Here is an 8,083-nt window from a genome sequence, read left to right on the forward strand (position 1 = left end):
TATGTGTGGGTGATATAACGGCACAAATATTCCCCTTAGCTCGGTAACGTTTAACTATTGGTTTTTGAACCGATAGATGTGAATCTTAGATATGGATCCATAGGGTTTGACATCCTCACTCGGGCTAGTTGCGCTAGCATTTAACGAGTGTTTAATACTTCGAGAACATACGCACTTGCCAAGTGTAATTTTAGGGGGTGATATATTATTTTTACGTTAAGTTAGTTACCGAGTGCCCACGGATAAGCATATACTTTATCATAGTGATTTGAAATACTGATTTGAAACGCTGGTTGAAGCACTGAAATTTCGTGGTCTACATTACATTACTGATTACAAACAAACTATAGCTCACCAATATTCGTGATGACATTTTAAAGCATGTATTTCTCAGGTGCTTAGACGTTGTTGCTTTCACTGTTAGACTTGCTGTTATATTCTTGGTGTTATAGACTTGCTGTTACAGACTCACTGTGTTAGACTTCCGCTGCATTACTTAGAGATGTCTCAATCATGGAACTTTTACTTTGCATTCACAACTTATGTTACATTTGAACAATGGCTTTGTAATGACCTTTGTGTCACGTACTTATGTTAATGCTTTCTATTCGTAGAAGCATGTTATCTTTGTAAAACACTTGACGTTGGTAAAGATGATGTCGTAGGGGGTGTATACGAAATAGTTTATGTTTTACTAGGAAATACTATTAAATACGATACAATTTTACACAAGATATTTATTTATTTATAGAATGGATATACTTAAACATTGCTACAACACTTATAGGCAGTGTACCTAATCGTACAGTAGTGTAGTTTTTAGTAAGTCCGGTTCATTCCACAGGGAAATCTTTAAACAAAGCTCAACGCTATATTAGTTTACTTTTATAAAAATATAAACATATATATAAGTAATATTATTATTATAAAGGGGGGTTTTTACCGTTTAATGACCGGTTTGTCGATTTTAAGACTTTAGTCGCAGTTAAAACCTAATGTAAAATATAAAATAAATACAAGACTTAAATTAAAGCGTAAAGTAAATAACGATAATGAAATTGCGAATAATAAAAGTGCGATAAAATAAACTTGCGATAATTAAAAAGTACGATAATTAAAAGTGCGATTAAATAACAATAAATAAAAGTGCGATAATTAGAAGTGCAATTAAATATAAAATAAAGGAAATTAAATATGAAATAAAAGAATTATGCTTATTTAAACTTCCGTAATCATGATGTTTGACGTGTTGATTTTAGTTTTATGCCCATGGGTTAATTGTCCTTTGTCCTGGATTATTTAATATGTCCGTCTGGTTTTTGTCCATAACAGTCCATCAGTCATAAATATAAAGTGCGAGTGTCCTCGTCAAATTATTATTATACCCGAAGTTAAATATTCCAACTAATTGGGGATTCGAATTGTAACAAGGTTTTAATACTTTGTTTAATGAATACACCAGGTTATCGACTGCGTGTAAACCAAGGTTTTACTACATTGTTAACAATTACACCAATTACCCTTGAATGTAATTTCACCCCTGTTTTAATTATTCTAGTGGCTATTAATCCATTCCCGTGTCCGGTTAAATGAACGATTATTCGTACATATAAATACCCCGCCCATCGTGTCCGATCGAGTGTATATGGTAATTTATAGGGACGCCCAATTGTAAATCTTTATATTAACATTAACAAACTATCATTTAGTTAAACAAATATAAAGCCCATTAATAGCCCATAGTCTAATTTCCACAAGTGTCGTTCTTTTGTCCAAACCCCAATTATGGTACAAAGCCCAATTACCCAATTTTAGTAATTAGCCCAACATCATGATTACTTCGTTTTAAATAAGCATAATAATAACTTAGCTACGAGACATTAATGTAAAAAGGTTGAACATAACTTACAATGATTAAAAATAGCGTAGCGTTACACGGACAGAATTTCGACTTACACCCTTACAACATTCGCTAACATACCCTTATTATTAGAATTATAATTAAAATTAAAATTAAAATATAAATTATATATATATATATATATCGTTTACGTATGATAAGAAGAAGAAAGATTATGAATTGCGATCAGAATTCGGTTGCTTTTATAGGAAAAGTCGAATTTTGGGGCTCCGCGACTCGCGGTGAAAACCTCTTCAAACTCCGCGAGTCGCGGAGGTTACTTTTACAGCTCAGAGGAGTTTGGCTCTTTGTTTACCGACGGTTTATAATATATATATAATATATATAATTAATATAATTAATTATATATTATATTATATTTATATGCATAGTTAACTTGTAATTTTTAGTCCGTTGCGTCGAGCGTTAAGAGTTGACTCTGGTCCCGGTTCCGGATTTTCGAACGTCCTTGCGTACAATTTTATATTTTGTACTTTGCGTTTTGAATCTTGTACTCTTGTGATTTCGAGACGTTTCTTATCAATAATTGGAACCTCTTTGATTGTCTTTTGTTCTTTTGAGCTTTTTGGTCGTTTGCGTCTTCAATTCGTCGAATCTGTCTTTTGTCTTCACCTTTTATTATTTAAACGAATATCACTTGTAAATAGAACAATTGCAACTAAAAGCTTGTCTTTCTTGAGGAATAATTCTATGAAATATATGTTCGTTTTTAGCATTATCAAATATTCCCACACTTGAGCGTTGCTTGTCCTCAAGCAATATCGTCTTGAAATACAAGAATCACTTCTTTATTCTTCACACTTTGTACATCAGTGATTTCTATACGGTGATATAAACAATGGTAGTAACGATATGGTTTACAGTCCCACATGACTATAAAAATTTAGATCCATTAAGGAAATTGGATCTTTATGAAAACATTTGATCTTTTGAAATCTAGTTTTTACCCTAGATAAGTTTTCCGGAATAACCCTTTACCGGTGTTTGCAAAATATTTTTGTGGGTTTGGTGGGTTTCAGATTTGAAAATTTTAGCTCAAAACTTGCTGTTTTGTGTCACCCACTTGCTAACCTTGTATTTGGAAAGCAACACGTCCAGTTTACTTGTCCCGTATATTACCTTTCGGTAAACTACCGTCCGGTTGTAAAGGAAAGCGTTGAACAAGCAACTGTTAAGGCAATGTCCCCTGACATGCTTTTAATTATGGTCTATAACGTGTCGGACGCAATTACTATCCTTGGTAGGAGCAATAGTAAAGCTCACCCTTATAATTTTTCGGTCTGGCACAAGGTCCTGTCTTTGACCATGTTATGCAACCACCGTTCTTACGGTTGACACCCGATTTGGTTCAGGTGACCTAATGAATTCCAGGTGAATTCCTAGGATTTTACGTTCAATGGTAATGAACGCATTGAAAATGGGTTTTCAGAAAACAAATCGGTTTATAATTTTGATCAAAATATTTTCTCGTTCAAGCTCGAGTTTAGATATCATTGAATTCCATGAGTTTGAATTCTCAATCTTTAAGGTCAATCTCTAGGATTGAGTAATATCAGTCTTAAAAGCTGATTTTTAATCTTTAAGGAGATTATCCTTTCTGGGGATCTGATTCATTAGTCTTATCCAGCTAATTTGCATGGTGCCCCCCATTGTACGAGATAAATCCTTCTCATGGTTAGGATAAATCTAACCACTTGGCGACCCTGTTTAATGCTGAGGTCCGTGGATTTCCTGCTGATTTTAGTGATGACTTTTCTAGATTTTTCGTCAACCTACAGCTGGTCTGGACGACAACTTCATGACCTAAATCAAGAAGCGCGTGTCTTTTTCGGAAGACTTTACTTCCTTTTAATGATGGAATTGATTCATCGTGTAGATCCATATCTTCTTTTCTTTCATCGGGTAAAACAGTTTAGTTTAGTCCAAAGCAAAAGTATTTTTAGTTATTTGTTACAGATATATGTGATATATGTTTTGAATAACTTGGAGAATTTTCCCACACTTGGCTTTTATTTTCCTTTTTATCGTCCTCTATTCCATTTTAAATGAATTTTAACATTTTGGTTTGTTTCTCAATTTATGTCCTTTCCGAGGTTACAATAATTTCGGTGTTAAAACCTAGTTTTATCGTTCATAAATATGTATAAACATGATTTTGAGTTCATTTAATTGAAAATTTTGAAATTTTTTTACTAGAATTGGGTAGTCAGTATATAAGACCAGGGTTGTTCTTTATTATCAGAGAGCACTAGATTCTAATACAACTACTGCTTTACTAGTATTTTTAATGGTAACCAAGTGTTTAAGATAAAATTTTTAAAATCCGAAAGAATTTAACCCCTTCCCACACTTAAGATCTTGCAATGCCCTCATTTGCAAGAAATCAGTAACAATTTAAATTATTGAGGGTGATTTGTGTGAAAATTATTAAATTTTTACCAAAGTTTCCAAATATATTGGCGTTTGTTTGCTGAATGATAAATGGTGCACATCATTTGTTCATTCCGTCTTGTTGTTATTTCACATATATTTTGCATCTTGTCGTCAAAATTAGTTGCTTTTGCTGAACTTGATGCCAGTCTTTGAAAATGCGTTGTTTTACCCTGTTGTGTACATAAGATAAACTGCAAACATATATACATATTTTTGAAGTTTGGTATATTACCCCACATTCAAAAATTATTAAAATCTAAGAATAAAAGTTAGACAATTATAAAAATGATTACAATATTAACAAAAGTATTAAACGTATCAATAATTACAAATTACAAAAAAATAATAATAATAAGTAAACTAAGGATGATATTGGTACCAATAGGGGTTCCAGGCATAACCATAAGTGCTATAGAATGCTTCGGCAGGGTCATACGTAGGATATGGTGGCTGCATCTCTATAGACCAAGGAGGGAAGATGGGTTTCGGTGTAGGAATATAGTTTCTACCTATATGTTGGCAATGAGCTATGATTTGGTTCTGATGAACTTGCCAATCTTCAAATGCTCTCTGTCTAGCATTTTCGTATTCCTGAGAAGCTATAAACCTATGCATTTCTTGCATCTCATTCCCCCCTCCTACATTACCTTGTTGCTGGTTTCTCTCCACCTGTGGATGTCTACCATGGTATCGTACTGCGGCGTTATTTCGCCTCTTCAAAACTTTCGCACCATGGTATACATTTAAACCTATAGTATCGCGGGGTTCTGGTTCTTCTACTAATAATCCCCCCCGACTTATATCCACACCGAGATATTCAGCAATCAAAGTAATAAAAATACCACCTCCTATTATGCTATGCGGTCGTATCCCCCGAACCATAGCTGATAAATAATAACCCACACAATATGGTATACTTACAGCGCTTTGTGGGTCTCGAATACACATATGGTAAAACAAATCCTGTTCATTTACTTTTTCCTTGTTCTTACTCCTTTGTGTAATCGAATTAGCTAAAAACCTATGTATCACTCTTAATTCGGCTCTATCTATATCCAAATAAGAGTAATTTCCCCCTTTGAAACGGTGATGGCTTGTCATTTGACTCCACACACCGTGTGTATCAAAATTTTCATCTATCTTTCTACCGTTTAGTATCAATCCTCTACAATCGGCAGACGCTAACTCCTCAGGCGTATATATACGTAAAGCCTGAGCCATGTCCAGTAAAGACATGTGGCGCATCGAACCGCCTAACAAAAATCTAATAAAAGAACGATCGGTTAAACTTGCTACCCGATCATTCAACTCTATACTACATAACAATTCTTCACACCATACTTTATATACAGGTCTACGTATGGTGAATAAATGTACCCAGTCATTAAAAGAAGAATTACCATACCTCTGTACAAGTAATTCCCTAATTGGCCCGGCCAATTCTACAGCTTCTAAGGGTCCCCATTCTATGACCCTTGGTACCTCAACAACCTTAGAATGAAGAGTATGCAAACCCCTTTGATATTTTGGATAATCTATCCAAAGTCTGTCAAATCTCAGGTTCGGGTGCAACTCTTCCAAGTGCATATCGGAAAAGGTCATGACTGGATGAGGTATATCCTGCTTGTAGTAGTTATCCACCTCCTGTTGTTCCAAATTCTCAGCAGGAGCATTGCGGGCTTGGGATGAAGATTCACCCCTTTCATTCTGCAAAACACATCAAACACAATTTTTGTGCATCCAAATATGCATTAGTGTCAGCAAAATCATCAATCAAAATAATTACAATGACATTATCAATTTATATCCAACTTAAGCTCATTTTCACATTTTTATCAAATCTACACTTTTTCAAATAAGCATATACGAAAATGTTCGCCAAGTTCATAAATATTCAACTCAAATAACATGTCAAAATAATCATTACTAGCAATTAAACAAGTCTCAAATGACATTATCTTTCAAAAATCAAGTTCATGAATTTTAGACTTGAAAAAGTCCACTTTAATTCTCAAAATCATGTTTAGGCTCAAAGTTTGGATCATTTAACTACCTAGACATGTTACACTACTCAATTTAGCAACAATTCATGACAAAAATCGGCCATAACCTGTTTATATCAAAAAGCCCCAAATTTGCTCAAGAACACAAACCCTAAATTACTCAAAATTTGAAGTTCAAGGCTTCTAATCATGTTAAACAGCATCAATCTAGGTTATACAAGCATAATATATAAACAATTTAAGCATAATTACACTAAAAAGCATCAAAATCAAATTGGAAAAAAAAATGACTCAAGAACACAAATTTCGAATTAAATGGTGTTTAGGTGTAGAAATTTACCGTTTTTCTTGAGTAATTCTTAGATAGCATCCTTCTCAACATGATTTTAGCAAAAGATTTGGTGATTAACGGTTAAAAATTGTGATTTTGGGGTGTATTTTACGTTTTATTTTTTTCTGGGTTTTGGTCCCTCCGCGAGTCGCGGAGATTTATGCTCCAAACTCCGCGAGTCGCGGAGTTTGGTATTTTTTTTTTATTTTTTTATTATTATTTTTTTTATAATCATTAACTTATTAAAACAATTAAGTAATTAATTTTAAAATTTTGTTTCCCTTGTTATTTAGGACGAGGTCGTTTCGGATCGATGTCCTAGTCCGTCCTTCGACAAAATTTTAAAATTTGTCTTTTTGTAGCGATTGTTTTAAAAGCCAAGATTTTTGGGTTTTTTCAATGTTTTTGGCATACTCTAATTCAATAAGATTAAAAATAATGATAATAAAAGTTCTCGTCCCTCCCTCGGGTAAAGCAATTTCGGTTCAAAGACCTAGTCTTCAACTTACGACGAATTTTAAAAATCATATTCTTAACTTAATGAGATAAAGTAAATTTTTGTTTTTAAATTCACACAACTTAAATATAAAATTCAAAATTAATATTAAAAATTCACACCAAACTTAAAATTTAAAATGCATAAAATTAAAAATTTATATTTTAAAAATTAAAAATTCATACCAAACTTAATTTAAAAATTCATATTATAAATTCACACCAAACTTATATTAAAATTTTCAAATATTTACAATTTTAAAAATATTGTTTTTACAAAGTTTACAATATTAATTTAAGATTTAAATATTAATATTAAAAACATGGTAAGAATAAAATTAAAAATCTTTTTGTCTTTTTATCCCACTTTAATCAATCAAATATTATCAAAAATATGCGCCCCTCTTTTTGGTAAAGTAATTTCGGTTCCAAGACCTAATTTAACTCATAACGAATTTTTGAAATATTTTGGGTTGATTGATTAAAGATATTTATACCTTAAGAATAAACGTTAAATTTCGCAGTGATGTAATAAATTTTTGAATGATATCAATAATTTCGGTCGCCAAACCTAATTTTATTCAATATCAATTTAATACTTTTTAGCGAACAAATTAGCGTTTATTATCAAAAGGTTAAAAATAAAAATAAAAATAAAAACTGTACAGACATACCTGTGGAATAGATTTCTTAGTTATATGATCTATCCCATTCATAAGATAGTCGGTCTAATTGGTTTTCCATGGCTACATAGGCGTAACCTCGAGCATTCAGTGTCTTTTCTTCTAAACATATGAACGGTCCGTCTCTGCATAAAGTAACAAATTCGGTATTTGAATATGTTTGATTATTTGAACATTTACCTCCATGTGACCATTTTCCGCATTTGTGACATCGTTC

Source organism: Rutidosis leptorrhynchoides, chromosome 2 (genome assembly GCF_046630445.1).
Source record: "Rutidosis leptorrhynchoides isolate AG116_Rl617_1_P2 chromosome 2, CSIRO_AGI_Rlap_v1, whole genome shotgun sequence".
Classification (NCBI taxonomy): Eukaryota; Viridiplantae; Streptophyta; class Magnoliopsida; order Asterales; family Asteraceae; genus Rutidosis; species Rutidosis leptorrhynchoides.